The sequence below is a fragment of the Panthera leo genome, chromosome A3 (genome assembly GCF_018350215.1).
Source record: "Panthera leo isolate Ple1 chromosome A3, P.leo_Ple1_pat1.1, whole genome shotgun sequence".
Classification (NCBI taxonomy): domain Eukaryota; kingdom Metazoa; phylum Chordata; class Mammalia; order Carnivora; family Felidae; genus Panthera; species Panthera leo.
Genome location: NC_056681.1, coordinates 6,774,376 through 6,791,603, shown reverse-complemented (window position 1 = coordinate 6,791,603; position 17,228 = coordinate 6,774,376). Strand labels below are relative to the sequence as shown.

The following is a 17,228-nucleotide window of genomic DNA, read 5'->3' as shown; positions in this document are numbered from 1 at the left end:
GTGAGTTAATGAATTAATAACTGAATCAATCAATCAATCAATCAATAAGATTCTGTGATGACATGATACTCTACATGGAAAACCCGAAAGACTCCACCAAAAGCCTGCTAGAACTGATACATGAATTCAGCAAAGTCGCAGGGTACAAAATCAATGTACAACAATAGGTTGCATTTTTATACGACAATAATGAGGCAGCGGAAAGAGAATTAAAGAAACTGATCCCATTTACAATTGCACCAAGAACCACAAAACACTGGCAATAAACCTAACCAAAGATGTAAAGGATCTGTATTCTGAAAACTATAGAAAGCTTATGGAGTTAAATTGAAGAAGACACAAAGAAATGGAAAAACATTCCATGCTCATGGACTGGAAGAATAAATATTGTTAAAATGTCAGTATTACCTAAAGCAATCTACACATTCAATGCAATCCCAATCAAAATTTCACCAGCATTCTTCTCAAAGCTAGAACAAACAACCCTAAAATTTGTATGGAACCACAAAAGACCCCCAGTAGCCAAAGTAATGTTGAAAAAGGAAACCAAAGTGGGAGGCATCACAATTATGGACTTTAGCCTCTACTACAAAGCTGTAATCATCAAGATAGTACGGTATTGGCACAAAAACAGACACATAGACCAATGGAATTGAATACAGAACCCAGAATTGGACCCACAAATGTATGACCAACTAATCTTTAACAAAGCAGGAAAGAGTATCCAATGGAAAAAAGACAGTCTCTTTAGCAAATGGTGATGGGAGAACTGGACAGCAATATGCAGAAGAATGAAACTGGACCACTTTCTTACACCAGACACAAAAATAAACTCAAAATGGATGAAAGACCTAAATGTGAGACAGGAAGCCATCAAAACCCCTGAAGAGAAAGCAGGCAACAACCTCTTTGACCTCGGTCACAGCAACTGGAAAGGGAATTAAAAGCAAAAATGAACTATTGGGACTTTATCAAGATAAAAATTCTGCACTGCAAAGGAAACAATCAACAAAATTGAAAGGCAACCAATGGAATGGGAAAATATATTTGCAAATGACATATCAGATAAAGGGCTAGTATCTAAAATCTATAAAGAACTCACCAAACTCCACACTCAAAAAACAAATAATCCAGTAAAGAAATGGGCAGAAGATATGAAGAGACACTTTTTCAAAGAAGATATCCAGATGGCCAACAGACACATGAAAAGATGCTCAACGTCACTCATCATCCTGGAAATACAAATCAAAACCACACTGAGATACCACCTCACACTGCTCGGAGTGGCTAAAATGAACACATCAAGAAACTATAGATGCTGGCGAGGATGTAGTGAAACGGGAACCCTCTTGCACTGCTGGTGGGAAGGCAAACTGGTGCGGCCACTCTGGAAAACAGTGTGGAGGTTCCTTAGAAAATTAAAAATAGATCTACCCTCTGACCCAGCAATAGCACTGCTAGGAATTGACCCAAGGGATACAGGAGTGCTGATGCATAGGGGCACTGGTACCCCAACGTTTACAGCAGCACTTTCAACAATAGCTAAATTATGGAAAGAGTCTAAATGTCCATCAACTGATGAATGGATAAAGAAGATTCGGTTTATATATACAATGGAATACTACTTGGCAGTGAGAAAGAGTGAAATCATGCCATTTGCAGCAACGTGGATGGAACTGGAGGGTATTATGCTGAGTGAAATAAGTCAATCAGAGAAAGACACATATCATATGTTTTCACTCATATGTGGATCTTGAGAAACTTAACAGAAGACCAAGTGGGAAGGGAAGGGGGAAAAAATAGTTACAAACAGAGAGGGAAGGAGGCAAACCATAAGAGACTCTTAAATACAGAGAACAAACTGAGGGTTGATGGGTGGGGGGGGTGGGGGTGGGGAAGGGGAAAGTGGGTGATGGGCATTAAGGAGGGCACTTGTTAGGATGAGCACTGGGTGTTGTATGTAAGCCAATTTGACAATAAATTATATTAAAAAAATTTTAAAAATAAGATTGTGTGACTACGTGACTTCAGAAAATCAATGCACATTTCTAAGCCTTGATTCCTTCACCTACAAAGTCTGTGGGTCCCTTGAAGCTTCCGCACTGTGTTGGAATTACAGACACGTGGCACTTGGTAGAAAGTTCTAGACATTACTTAACACCACTTTGTCACCAGAATGACTTTCCCTAAAGTATCTCAAAAAACGGCCTAAATGTTGAATTCATGGCTCAAAACCCGAATATGCTCTAAAACTCTATCAGAGCACATTTCTGCCACTTCATTAAGGCACATACTATCTATACAACCCATCTTTGACCCCTGAAACAATTCACAGGGTGACCGTTTATATTTTTCCAGGACTGGAAAGCTTTTCAGACTGTAAGTTAAAATGTTGGGCCTCAAAATGGCAGAGACACTCCTGGTAATCACTTCCCCTCTGATTTATGCGACCTGACAACTAATAAAATATGGATCAGAGAGATTTAATATCAATTTATAATTACCTTTTACTTCTTATTACTTTTGGTAATAACTTTCATGGCTTTAGTATCGCACACTCTTCTTTCAGAACAAAATAAACCACCCAAAAGTGCACAAGGGTTCATTTGGCCGAGCTGTTAAATAAATTGTATAAAGGGTAGAATGATGGAGGGTCTACATTGAGGCTGAAAAGGTTATAATGAATTTAAACTTGGCAAGGGTCTTGTATACAATACTAAGCTAATTGCCTGTTGTTAAGATACAGAATTTAGATAAATCATAGTCATCCTCTAGAACTAGTTTAAAATCCATCCTTTTTCCAGATTGCCTTAGCGACGCTAAGGGGTCCTCTGTTCTCTTTGTCTGAGGCAAATGCCTAATAAATGATAATGGGGACATCACAGACAGCATAACACAACGGTCAAGTGCATAGGCAAGGAGGAAGACGGCTTTTGTGTTAACCTTGACCTCAGTTTCCTCATCTGCAAAACGGAGATAAATCAGAGTACCTACCTTTAGAATTGGCAGAGGATTTAATGAGGTAACACACGTGAAGCTTGACACACCTTATATATGTCAAAGAATGTCAACTATCATGACAATAGTGACAGAGGAACAGCAGTGGATCTGGGTGTGAAGGTCTTGTATGCAGCAACATTGTAAAATAGACAGTGTGGTCAATAAGCCTAATGTGCTGCCCTTTCTGGTGGCCTTTATATTTAATTTAGTAACTACCATTTACCAAGCATGCACTGAATACCAGGCCTACATAATCTTATCAAATCGTCCCAGTCACCCTGAGAAGTAACAGTACTTGTACCAGTAGTAGTCGTAATAATTGTTGTAGTGGTAAAATCAGAATGAAATTATACCTGCCAGTTTCTGAGTATTACTGTGCCTGGCACGGTGATAAGCTTGCTACCTACATGACCTCATGTAACCCACTCCCCTCTTAGCAAACCTATAAGATTAGAATGATAATTACTGTCATTTTCGAGAATGTGAGCTACAGTCCAGAGGGCTAAGTAACAAGTCCAAGATGGGATGGTCTGCATGTGGGAAAGCTGAGACTGGAACCAGGTTCCACGAATCCAGGTTCCACGACAGCTCAGGTCTACTGTCTTGGGAATTAGAACTTGAAAACAGAGTATGTTTTCATAGTAACATACTGTTACTTTTCACTAACAGTAAAAATATGAACTGGGTGATTACCTAAATGAGGGCTGGGGGTGGGATGAGGAAAACGAGGTGCCTAGGATACAAAATCCAATATGGCGCTGTCTCAGGAAGAACCCAGAAGAGCTGGGATGGAGGTGGAATCTCCTATGTGTGTCACCGGGAATCGTGGCAAATGGGGTCACCCATCCTTCTACCCTTGGCTTTCAAAACCTATGTTTTCTGCCCACTGGGGACACAACATCAAATAGTAGATCCGATTTAGGGTGTATGTTGAACCCTGGATGATGGCATCCCATCCTCTCAGGTTATCATCTCGAGCAGATCCTTCAGTTGCCATCTTCAAAAGTCCATTCTTTCCTCGATCAGTCTGGCAGCTTTAGTGGCTGCAGAAAGCAATGTGTCCACAGTCACACCTCTATTACTGGAAAGCGGTCCACCACCACGTCATGCAAGATTCTGTGCTCATGGATCAAATATTGTAAAGCCTCGGGACATGCTTCTGGGAGAGACCCTGTGAGCAAAGACAAGAAAGCTATCCTGAAGTAGATATTGAAACCAGTCGAGATGAAATGTTGTGCCTTCCATGTAGGAAGGGGACTAATGTAATCATTTTACCACCACGTGGCTGATTGGACTCCTCATGGTATGGTACTCTATCAGGGGCTCAGCGTGCACTGATGCTGGAAGATATGACATCCAGCGGTAGCAAGAGCTGGTTCAGCCTTGTCGATCAAAGAGTCCTGGTTGTTGGGCCCATGCATACTTTCCATCCCTGCCACCTTAGCTTCTTCATCACACACTTGTGCCAGCACGGAAGGCCAGTGACAGATACTGGCTGACATCAACTAGCCGAGTCATTCTGTCTCCTTGATTATTTAGTGCTCCTCCCTGGTGGCTGCTCCTTGATGGGCATCAACATGCAATACAAGGATTTTTATACTTTGCACCTACTCCCATAATTGAGCCACATGCCATTTTCCCAAATCATCTCAATCCCATTGTTCTAATCTTTCTCCTTCCAGTCCCCCAACCAACCATCCAAACCATCCAAACCAATCTTCACAATCCAAGAGTCTCTATTATATCCTTTCAACACAAAGTGCATAATGGAGTGCACTGTCCAAAGCTCTGCCATTAGGAGGATTTCTCTTCACTACTGTTTTCTGGAACATCCCAAAGCATGCAACAGCTTGCTCCCAAAAAATGGGCCAACTCATCCATGAAACAAATCTGTTCCCTTTTGTTCTCTATCAGCTGGTCATAGGAGAACCTCCAAGTAGCCCAGGTGTGAGCTGATGAGCAACGGTATAACCCTGGCGAATGACACGGGGGACTGGGCCACCTACTCATGGAGTTTACTTGCTTTGCCTCTGGCCTCGCTCCTCCCCGATCCCAGATATTCGATGCATAATCTTACAGTGCATTTCTGCTGAGCCTTATAGATCTTAGATCATTATGGGTAGCCTTGGCCACATGGTCCCTTCATATCCCAGGATCAGGAACCTCATCTCTGCCAAGGTCAGTAGCATGCCAGGAGCTATTTTTTTAAATGGTTAATAATGCTCTGCTGAAGATAGCCTGGCTGTCCTCCAGAAACCTAGGGCCCTGCATTATTATTTTCCTACTGGAGTTTTCCATAAACTCCATTTTGCATCCTTCCTCACAGCAAATACTTCCATTGCCATATGGGCTGTCAGATCATCTGACCCAAACAGTGGGACAACTACACTGAAGTCTGGATCTCTGCAGGGCCTTTTTCTGCTCTGGGCCCTACTCACAGCTGGAAGCTCTGAAATTATGATGCCCATTCAGTTTCCCGTCTTGAGAAAAGGGAGCCAAGCCTTTATCCCTCCTTGACAACAGTCATTGGATACAGGCTTCCCCCCGGGACAAAGAAGCTCTCTTCAGCTAAAGGAAACCCAGAGAGCAACTCAACTGAGAGCCATCCACCACCAACACTTCCAGTGACTAAAGAAGAAAATGGTTCAGTCTTGAAAGGGGGACCTTGGTGACAAACCACCTTGCCTAAAGGAAGTTGGCACAGACAGAAGAACTGGGCAGAGCATGGCAAAGGTAGAAGCCCATACACTCAAGTGAGAGAGAGAATCAGAGAGACAGACACACTGCCTGTTTTCTGAGTTCTTGACTAGAATTGGCTTCTGCAAGTATCCCCTGCCTTTAAAATACTCATTTTTTCACAAACTAACCTCATTGGGTTTCTATTCCTTGCCACTAAACATTCTATGAGTGTCTGTAGAATTTTATACCTATTGGCTGGAAGTAATTTGGATGAAATAGTAGGAATTCAAACTTCATGGTTTGGGAATGCAGTTCAAATATGAGCACAGTACATTCATTGTTCTTTTAAAGGGTCCTTTTAGTTTTAGTTCGGTATAACATGAGATAGGAACTGAAAAGGGCACATGAAACCAAGAGTCTGACTAAATATTAAGACAACCTCAAAATTAACTCAAGTAACTTAAGGGCTTTATTTCATCAAAAACATGGCTCTAATAACATACACACAGTTTATTTCCTAAAGACCATATAATACAAGATGTGAGGGGCACATGGGTGGTGCAGTTGGTTACGTGCCCAACTCTTGATTTCAGCTCAGGTCATGACCTCGTGGTTCGTGAGTTTGAGCCCCACATCAGGCTCTGTACTGACAATTAAGAGCCTGCTTGGGATTCTCTCTCTTTCCCTCTCTCCCCCTCCTCTGCTCTCTCTCTCTCTCTCTCTCTCTCAAAATAAACAAAATAAACTTAAAAAAAATACAAGATTTGTGTATTGTCAAAAATTTTTTCAGAGCACAAATCAGAGATATGGTCACTATAAGACCATTACCTGTGATGATTTATGAAATTATCTTAAAAAACAAGATCTGTCTTACCTTTAGTCCCCATTAATTGATAACACTATTATTATTGGTATTGGTATTGTTGTTATCAGTTAGCTATTGCTGTGTAACAAACCACTCCAAACCTCAGCTTAACAGAACAAGCATTTATTATTGCTCATGCATCTAAGGGTCAGCTGAGAAGTTTGTCTGGTCTCTGCCATGCTTACTCATACTGCTAAGGTCAGCTGAACATCAAGTGGGTGGTGCTGCTTGGTTGGGCTCTCTCACACATTTCTAGTCAAGGATGACCTCCACTGGAACCACTGGACTCTTCTATATTGATATTTATCTTCTAGGAGGCTAGCCTGGGCTTATTCTCATGGCAGAGGCATGGATCCAAGAGACTGGGTTGGAAGTATTTAATCCCTCCTGAAACCTAAGCTTGAACTGGCATAGAGTCACGTCCATCACATTCCACTAGCCAAAACAAGGGGCAAAGCAAGCCCTTATTCAGACTGGAAAGTCAAAATTCAAGGGGCATGAATACAGAAAGGAGAATTTTTGTAGAGTCATCCTTATCATCTATCACAGCTATAAAGCCTATCTCCTATTTAACCACTTGCTAACTGTGTGACTGTAAATAATTTAATTACCCTGCCTGCTCCTTGTTTTCTCAGGTATAAAATAGATAATAATATAAACCCTACCTCAATGTTGTAAGTACTAAATGAGGCAACACATAAAGTGAACATCACAACGTCTGGAGCATATTCAAGAGATACTAGCTATTATTTCTTCTTGATATTATTTATAAACTCCCTCACGCCTAAATTAACACTTTCTTTGTAGACCCATGAGTGGGGATGGGCATGGATGAAGGGGAGATGACAGTGTGCTCAGAACTGGGGAATAAATGCCTTGACACTATAAGCCAAATTATCTCTGGCCTAAGCTATTTCTTGGTGAGTAGATAATTCTATCAATTATTTCATGCCAAAATAAAAACTTCACAAATGGTTATGTAAGATGGGAAGACAGAGTTCAAAGTGCAGCTACAAAGATGTCAAAAACAAAAGCTGGATGGATTTGAAAATAAATGCACTGCTTTTGCACTTGGCTTTATTTGCATATTTCATTGGTATTCTGTATTAGTACAGAACAGTAGCTAACCTAATCTAAATTTCCAGCTTGTAGAACAACTAGGTTACTAACAGGGCACAGGCACTTTAAAAAATATTCTAAATGAAGGGAAACTCTTCGGGGCACTTGGTGGCTCAGTCAGTTAAGCGTCGGACTTCAGCTCAGGTCATGATCTCACAGTTCCTGCGTTCAAGCCCATGTTGGGCTCTGTGCTGATGGCTTGGAGCCTGGATCCTGCTTCGGATTCTGTGTCTCCCTCTCTCTCTGCCCCTCCCCTGCTCATCCTCTCTGTCTCAAAAATAAATTAAAAAAAAAAAAAAAAAAAAAAACAGTTAAAAAAATTCTAAATGAAGGGAAACTCTTCTATCCTAATTGAGAACAGAGTCAGAGAAGGTTATGGGCAAAAACAGACTAATTTCCAAATACAGCATTTTATCCTCATAGAGAGCCCCTTTAGCAAGCTCACATCACTTTGGACTTTGAATTCTTTGCTCAGTAGTTTCTTTCACCTCCACTACTGGATCAGCGTTTATTCTTCAAGTTCTCTTCCTTTTCATGATGACTAATTGAACTAAAAATTTAAGAACAAAAGGTACGCATGTATACTAGAAAATGTGTTTGAACATCAACATAAAGTTAAATATAGTAAAAATATGATTTCCTATTATGAACAACTAGTTGCCCACCAATTGGCTAACAGAGATAAAATGGACCAAATCCTTGAAAGGTAGAAACTGTAAACTTCAGAAGGAGACATTCATAAACTGGACACACCTACATCTATTAACTGAATCAAAAACTAATAACCTTCCAAGAAAGAAAGCACCAAGCCCAGATGGTTTCACTGGTGAATTGAACCAAAGACTGAAGAAAGAAATGACACCAAGCTTCCGCAATCTACTCAAGAAAAGAGAAGCAGAAAGAACACTAACTCATTCCATGAAAACAGAATTTCCCTAATACAAAAACTAGGTGAAGAAATTATAGGAAAGGAAAACTACAGACCAACATCTCTCGTGCACAAAGATGCAAAAATCCTCAACAAATATTAGCAAATCAAATGCAAATATAAAAAGAATGCCACAACTGAGTGAGATTTATTCCAGATACAGAAGTCTGGTTAATATTTGAAAATCAATCAGTGTAATTCACTACATCAGTAAGCTAAAGAAGAAAACTCACATAATCATATCAACTGATATAGATAAAGCACTTAACAAAGTCCAACACCCATTCACGATAAAAACTCTCAGCAAAGAAAGGATAGAGAGGAAATTTCTCAATTTCCAATCAAATTAAAGCATAACTATAGTATATATATATATATACTGCTAACATCATACTTAATGATGAAAAAGTAGATATTCCCCCCTAAGACTGAGAATAAAGCAATTTGTCCTCTCTTGCTACTCCCATTCAACACCATACTACAAGTCCTTGCAATAAGACAAGAAAAGGAAATAAACAGTATATAGATGGAAAGAAAGAAATAAAACTGTCTTTATTCATAAATGACAGGATTATCTATGTAGAAAATCTGAAAGGATTGACAAAACAAAAAAACGACACTGAAACTACTAAGCAAGTATAGAAAAAGAAAGATTTCAGGATACAAGATTAATAGACAATGGCCACTTTCAGTCTTATATAACAGCAATTGGAATTTAAAACTATGAAACAATATCATTTACAAAAGTACCCAAAATAAGTGAAATACTTGAGGATAAATGTAACCATATATAAGCAGGATCCATATGTAAAGAACAAAAACTCTGAGGAAAGAAATCAAGGAAAAGCTACATAAATGGAGACATATTCCATATTCATGGATTGGAAGATTCAGTATTCTTAAGATGTTAATTCTCTTCAATCTGATCTATAGACTCAGTGTAATTCTAATCAATATCACAGCAAGCTATTCTATAAATAAAAACAAAGTGATTCTAAAGTTGATATGGAAAGATCAAAGTAAGACCATCACACTACTGAAGATGAAGAACAAATTTGGAAGAAACTCTACCCAGTTTCAAGACTTACTATAAAGCTACAGTAATCAAGACAGTGTGGTATTGGTGGAAGAACAGATACATAGATCAATGCAACAGAACAGACTACCCAGAAATAGACCCACATAAACAGACTCAACCAATGTTTAATAAGAACAAACGCGATTCTTAGTATGACTAAGAAGGTTGTGGTCAGCCTTACTACAGAACTCACGGTATGTCCTTAGACACAACCCATGGCCTGAAACACAGTATTTAGCCACAGCCCTCAGTAAATCAAACACAGAAACAAGACTTGAGAGAACCTCTTGAGGTGCTAACTGACCTGACATGCCTTTTCTACAATCAGCCTACTGAGGTGAGGCTTCCTTGATTATGAGACTCATTCCAGTCAAATAAAAGTAATACATTCACTCTCTTTTGATAAGGGAACTCTAGCAATGGGAAGTTTCAGAATAATCAGAGATCTTTCATTTGTTATCTTTTTTTTCTTGTGGCCATTTGAGTTTTTATGTTCAAATGGCCAAATAAGAAATCAAGCTATATCCAAATCATAATGCTACCAGGTATCTAAGAGAATATTAAAAGAGATGCATCAGAGCCCAAGAATCGTTGGGACCAATGGCATGAACACAGACGTGGTCACTTGGGAGAAACTTAAGATGACCGTTCTCTGACAAAGTTAATGGGGCCAATGTAGAACTGGAGATATCTGCTTTAGTTTTAGCCTTCTTTTGTCCTTTTTTGGAAGCAATGACACAACCTGCTTATGCCGTCATTACGTTGGCATCGATGATGTGTCATTCCAAGAGCAGAAGAAAGAACATCTGAAAAAGAAAACGCAAAGGATGTTTATAATGAGAAAATTATATATTGAAGAGGAAGGCAGCAGTTCTTGACAATATTACAAGAAAACTCAGAATAGCAGCAATTTTTCTTGTTAACAGCACTGGAAATAAGAGAGCAGCAGTATTTTGGTGAGCCTGATATTTTTGTTTAGGAAGAAGTTGCCAAGAAGGTAACAGGAAAATTTCAGACTTCAGGAATTAGGCTCATCGGTCACATGTAACATCCTCCCCAGGAAGAGAGACAGAGAGTTGTCTGAACTTTTCAAAAAAGCGAAAGGAACTGACCTAATCCATGCTTTTTATTTGTTCAGATTCTGAAACCTAACTGGTGCAAATGTCTTTATAGGAAGTGAAGTCTCCTTGGTGACTTCCGGTCTCATTCTGGCTTCACCCCTTCCAAGCGCTGGGTCTTGAGACCAAGTCCTAAAGGTCTCCGAGCCTCAACTTCCTCATTTATAAAACAGAGAAAACACTACTTATTTCCCAGGGGTGGTGGAAAGATCAGAAAGGGCACCTAATACAGTTCTCACCACACAGCCAGCGTTTTACCCTCATGGCAGCTGCTGTTCACCAGGCCTCATAGACCCTCTTCTGTTCCACCACACGTGTCCCATCTCAGGTTTCCCGTTTTACATCCCTTTTCAAACGATGAGTGTCGAGGGGCACCTGGGTGGCTCAGTCGGTTAAGCGTCCGACTTCGGCTCAGGTCACGATAGTGCAGTTTGTGAGTTCGAGCCCTGCACCGGGCTCTGTGTTGACAGCTCAGATTCTGTGTCTCCCTCTCTCTCTGCCCCTTCCCCGTTTGCGCTCTCTCTCTCTCTCAAAAAGTGAAAAAACATTTTAAAAATTTGTCAAACAGGGGTGCCTGGGTGGCTCAGTCGGTTGAGCGTCTAACTTTGGCTCAGGTCATGATCTCATGGTTCATGGGTTCAAGCCCCACATCGGGCTCTGTGCTGACAGCTGGGAGCCTGGAGCCTGCTTCCGATTCTGTGTCTCCTCTCTCTGCCCCTCCCCTGCTCATGCTCTCTCTGTCTCTCAATAATAAATAAATGTTAAAAAATTTTTTTTTAATTAATCAAACGATGAATGTTGGGATTTCCACAGAGACATGGAAATGGGTCTCCCCACTAGCATTGTCTGTTGGATTATTTTCTTCTTCCACGCAGTCACATGGGTAGGCTGTGCCCTTCCTGCAAATGGCAGAACCATTTGTCAGATCATTCTTGAAACTTTACTCGGGGGGTTGCCTTCAGTTCAAACTTTCACCCAGACAAACCTCTCATTGTGTTATAGGAACCCCCTGTTTTTGACCAATATGGCCACATGCAGTTTGTTAAATCCCTTCTTTACTCAATATTTAACTGAACACTTCCTAGGTGTGGAGAGCTAAGCTCCACTGAGTATTTATTCAAATAAAACGGATAAGGTCCCAGCATCTTGGCGCTTACAGAATAGTAGAGAGACAAACACTAAATAAGAATCAAGTGAATAAAATAAATATATATAGCAGTCCTCTCTTATCCACAGGGGAGATGTTCCAAGACCCCCACTGGATGCCTAAAACTGCAGATAATACCAAACCCTACACATGCTATGTCTTTTCCTGTACATACATATGGCAAAGTTTAATTCATAAATTAGGCACAGTAAGGGATGAACAAAAATAACGAATAATAAACTAGAACAATTACAACAATCTACTGTAATACAAGTCATGTGAATGTGATCTCTTTCTCTCAAAATATTTTATTGCCCTGCACTCACTCCTCTGATGCCGGGAGATGATACGGAGCCTACGTGATGAGGTGAAGGGAGGTGAACGATGTAGGTGTTGTGACAGAGCGTTAGGCCACCACTGATGTATCTGACACGTCATCAGAAGGAGGGTCATCTGCTTCCAGATGGCGGTTGACTGCACATAGCCGAAACCATGGAAAGAAAAACCACAGCTAAGAGGCGGGGGTGGGGGGAACTACTGTAATTCTACATGGTGACAAATGCTATAAAGAAAATGAATATAAGGAGCACCCGGGTGGCTCAGTCGGTTAAGCGTCTGACTTCCGTTCAGGTCATGATCTCAAAGTTCGTGAGTTCGAGCCCCACATCAGGCTCTGTGCTGAGAGCGCAGAGCCTGCTTCGGATCCTCTGTCTCCGTCTCTCTCTGCCCCTCTCCCCTGCTCACTCACTCTCAAAATTAAACATTAAAAAAAAAAAAAAAAAGAAAATGAATAGGACACAGTAGTAGAGAATAATTATAGAGGAAGCTCCTATTAGATCACAGTGAATGGGAATCTCTTTTTTTTTTGTTTTTAATGTTTATTTATTTTTGAGAGAGAGGGAGACAGAGTGTGAGCAGGGGAGGGGCAGAGAAAGAGGGAGATACAGAATCTGAAGCAGGCTCCAGGCTCTGAGCTGTCGGCACACAGCCCAGCATGGGGCTCAAAACTCACGAACCATCCGATCTTGACCTGAGCCAAAGTCAGACACTTAACCGACTGAGCCACCCAGGCGCCCCGGGAATCTCTTAAATGCAGAGGGGAAATGACTTCAGTGTTTTAAGCTGGGGAGTGACAAACCTGGATTTACATTTTCCAACAGGCACTCAGGCTGCTCTGTGGACCAATAAACAATGTGCCAGTGTGTGTGTGGACACCAGGAAGGAACCTCTTACAGACAGCCAGGCAAGAAACCATCTGAACTTGAACGAGGGGAATCCCACTAGGAGCTATAGAGAGAAGTACATGCATTTGAGAGGTATTTTTGAAATAAAAAAGGCAGAATGAGATGTTGAATGTGGGGAGTAGAAAAGAGAGAATCCAGGATAACTCCCGGCACAGGTGGATCTGTCTTAAGGGAGCTTAAACTTCAGGTTCCTTAGGACCCCACCCAAGGCTTCGGCGAGGGTCCTAGCAGAAAGTTCCTATGGCCATATTGTTGTTAATATTTGCAAAAGTAAGAAACCTGTGCTCACTTTTTGAGATGAAATGTCTTCCGGTTACATAAGCCTTAAAACCTCTATCCACCTGTTTCCAGCTTTGAGCTTTAACCACCAGGTGGATAGGGCTCCCCCTTTTCGGAGATAAGGTGCAACTCGGCTGGGAGGGCTACAGCCCCGTCTGCACATGGGAGAGGGCGTGTTCACCAGGCATGCAGGTCAGCAGACCCCCAAATGGCTTCCGGATCTTTCCAAACATCGAATCCACTTTCAAAGAAAAAAAAAAAATACTCCACCATTGACAATATTCAGCTTCTAAATTAGTGATTCTTGCTATTTTAAAAGTACCCTTAATGATTTAGAAAACTTACAGCCTTATCCTCTCAGAAAATGCACTTACACCCGACAGTTTAATTCACCGTGAGCCGAGAGCCCATCTATTTTCCGAACGCAGTCCCCGCTCCACGGGGGAGGCAGAGGGTAGATACTCCATTTTCTCAAGACTGTCCCGACAGGCACAACTTTCTTTCAAGTGTGACTTTTGGAATGTTTGCTCACAAGCAGCCACATTGCCCCACAGTTCCACCTTAGTCCTGAGACAGCTGTACATCGGAAGACACTTGGCAGTGACACGGTTTCGGTGCGTCAACCTTCTGAGAGTGTGTCTTTTCCAAGCACATTTCTCATCTCTGGCGTGTTCCCGGGCAACGCTAGTTTCAAGAATTGGATGTATTTCCTACCCTCAGTAGCATGTGCTGTGTTTCAAGAGCAGCAGCCGGTCACCGGATGAAATTCCTGAATACTAAATACTGCTGTGCAGAACCTCTTTTGCTGGCCCCCTCCCGGGTATCACTCACTCATCCCGTTGTTTATTTACTGGGGACTAGTACAATGCCTCTGCCTTTTTTGCCCGATTCCAGGATGAACCTGGGAACCGGAAGGCCTGGTAGATGCTCCTCCCCCACCCTGCTGGTAGGAAAAGGAAAGTGCCATTTATCAAATCATCAAACAAACCACCAATGCAAATCCCGTGAGGACCTAACTTCAGCTGCCTTTGACGACAGCAGTATCTGCAAGATTTGCCTGTGGGACTCCATCGCGATTTCCTGGGCAAGCCCCCCGCCCCTCCATCACCCCCACTGGACAGAACGCTTCTGGAGGACAACGGCGTCCACGAGCCTACGTTTGCGACATGCACTCTGCACACGGTAAATATGGAACAGACACAAAGGGACTCAATGATGAAATTGATTTGGCCATTCGACCTAAATACCTAAATGCTAAATCCGTGGTTTATCAATTTTGTTTTGTTTCTCCGCTATCATTTTTTTTAGGCACCGGCTACCCGCAGGAACTTTACCAGGCATGTCTCACAAATGGTCTTGCTGACTGATTGTGAGAATGATGCTGGTGACATTGTCCCCATTTGGCTGATGAAAAGACACAGGTTTTGAGGAATTCTGTAACTTGCCCCACTTACCGAGCATCCAAGAAGGCTTGTCCCACTGCCAAACTCATGCTCTTTCCACTGTCCACACTCACTCCTTCGCTCTCTCCGCTGCTGCTAACCTGACCTCTTGAATGTCTGCTAGACGCTCCAAGCTTCATCCTACCTCAGGGCCTTTGCACTTGTTCTCATGCCCAGAAGGCTATTCTCCCCACAGTGGTCTATACACTTCCCTCTTCATCCACTTCTCTATGATTTCTTCATAGAGGCCATTCCTGACCACTCTATCCAAACTGCTTTTTCCCCTGGCCATTTCCTATTCCTCTACCCTGTTTTGTATTTAGTTACAGCACTTAGCACTACCTGCCAGTATGTCACACTATGCGATACGTCTTGAGTTCAACCATTTCCTAAAATTTTAGAGTTTAAGACACTGGTTGACTGGCTTCAGATGACTTAATTTTGTAGCTATTGGGGTTTTTTTTCTCCATTTGTTTTGTGTTTGTAAGTGACATCTTCCCATTTACCAGTTGATACGGTTTAAGTAGCTAATAGAAGATGCCAGAACGAAGGCGTGTGAACAGCATCACCACCCTTGTGGGACCCTTTACTGCATTCTTTTTGATTGGTGGGCATTTATTATTTTCTGCTTCTTCTTTCATTGCTATCTGCACCACCTTCCACCCCAACGTTAACTAAAAACTAATCCACAAAAATATTAAAATGCGATATGTTCCCTAAGCCTTGTTTTCATTTATCATCTTTATGTCCTTGCCAGTAAATTTTTTTGGCACTTGTTTTAACTTTGCATTCAGTGAGAATTGATGGACTGAAGGAGCACGAATCTGGCTGCAATCAAAATTTCACAAAGGGGTGTAATTAATACCAAAAACAGCAATCAGGGCGCTAGCTGGCATTTAATGGGTCTGTGCTACGTGCAAGGCAGGGTCACACGTGCTTTACGGGTGTTTGCAAACCATCCTTACAGCAGGCCTATCCTGTAAGTGCTGTTATTCCCCCACACAGATGAAGATGTTGAGGCCCAAAAGTTGGAAAAACGTGGTACGTGGCGGTGGCAGAATTTGAATCCTGGCACTCTGGCCTCACGTGTCCATAGCCGTTCTGTAACCACACTGCTGCTTCTGGGGCCGCTACTGGTTTTCTGCCCCCTTGGGGTCATCCTTTAGGAACTCATAAACACGGGTAGAGAGTTGAGCAGACAGACCCAGAGGCCTGATGCACAGCGAATCAGTGTTAGTTAGGTGACTCCTGAGAGTTCCTGCTTATCTGGTGCATCTCTAAATGTTTACACGTTTCATAAAGTCTTGTGACGTTCCCATCAACGCTGAGAGACAGGTGCCATTATTATGCTCATTTTCGTTTAAAAAAATTTTTTTTAAAGTTTAGTTATTTATTTTGAGAGAGAGCAAGGGAAGGACAGAGAGAGGGGAAGAGAGAGGGAATCCCAAGCAAGCTCTACACTGTCAGCACAGAGCCCGATATGAGGCTCAATCCCACGAACCGTGAAATCAGGACCTGAGACGAAACCAAGAGCCGGATGCTTAACTGACTGAGCCACTCAGGTGCCCTCCCCCCCCATTTTAATGTTTATTTATTTTTGAGAGAGAGAGAGCCCAGCTGGGGAGGGGCAGAGAGAGGGAGACACAGAATCCGAAGCAGGCTCCAGGCTCCCAGCAGTCAGCACAGAGCCCGATGTGGGGCTCGAACCCGCAGACCATGAGATCATGACCTGAGCTGAAGTGGGATGCCCAACCGACTGTGCCACCCAGGCGCCCCTCCTATTTTAATTTTAAAGAGACAGAGGCAAGGAAAGGATAAACCATGTGTCCACATTTGCCCAGTTGGTAGAAGGGGAGTGAGGCATCGAACCCTGGATATTCGCTCCTAACCCCCTGCCTCCTCTTGGTCCTTCACAGACGGAAGCATCTTGTTAAGATGCAACACTTCATGGTGACTTTTTATTTATCTTTTTCCTTTTTTCGTCTAGGAAGCTCGAGGGACAGACTGTGCAAGGAGCCTTTAAGCCATGAATGCTCTTTAAGACTTAGAACAGTAAAAAATAATAGGAGAGTAAGGGAAGAGAAACAGTTCTCATAAATCACGGTGGGTTTTTTTCCCCCTTTGTCTGAGCATTTCCAATTGGCGTGGAGTTTCAAGAACAAGTTTTTAAATTTGTGGGGGATTTAGATTCAATCAATTTTCACATTATTAAAGTAATTCTGAACCTGTCAAGAATTCTGACCCATAAACCTTGTCTGTGCGTTGGAGCGGGACCGGCCACAAAACAGTCAAAAATCTCGCTTTTCAGTCCACTTCCACCAACCGGATA

General features: G+C 42.0%; 1 long non-coding RNA gene across 1 annotated transcript in view; it reads right to left on the bottom strand.

Annotated features, from left to right (window-relative positions):
* Positions 1-2,441: 2,441 nt before the first annotated feature.
* Positions 2,442-17,228, bottom strand: part of LOC122215385 — a 115,330-nt gene continuing 100,543 nt past the window's right edge. Inside the window, exon 3 of the long non-coding RNA XR_006200341.1 lies at positions 2,442-4,171. This is a non-coding gene — a long non-coding RNA (uncharacterized LOC122215385). The remainder of the gene's footprint in view (positions 4,172-17,228) is intronic.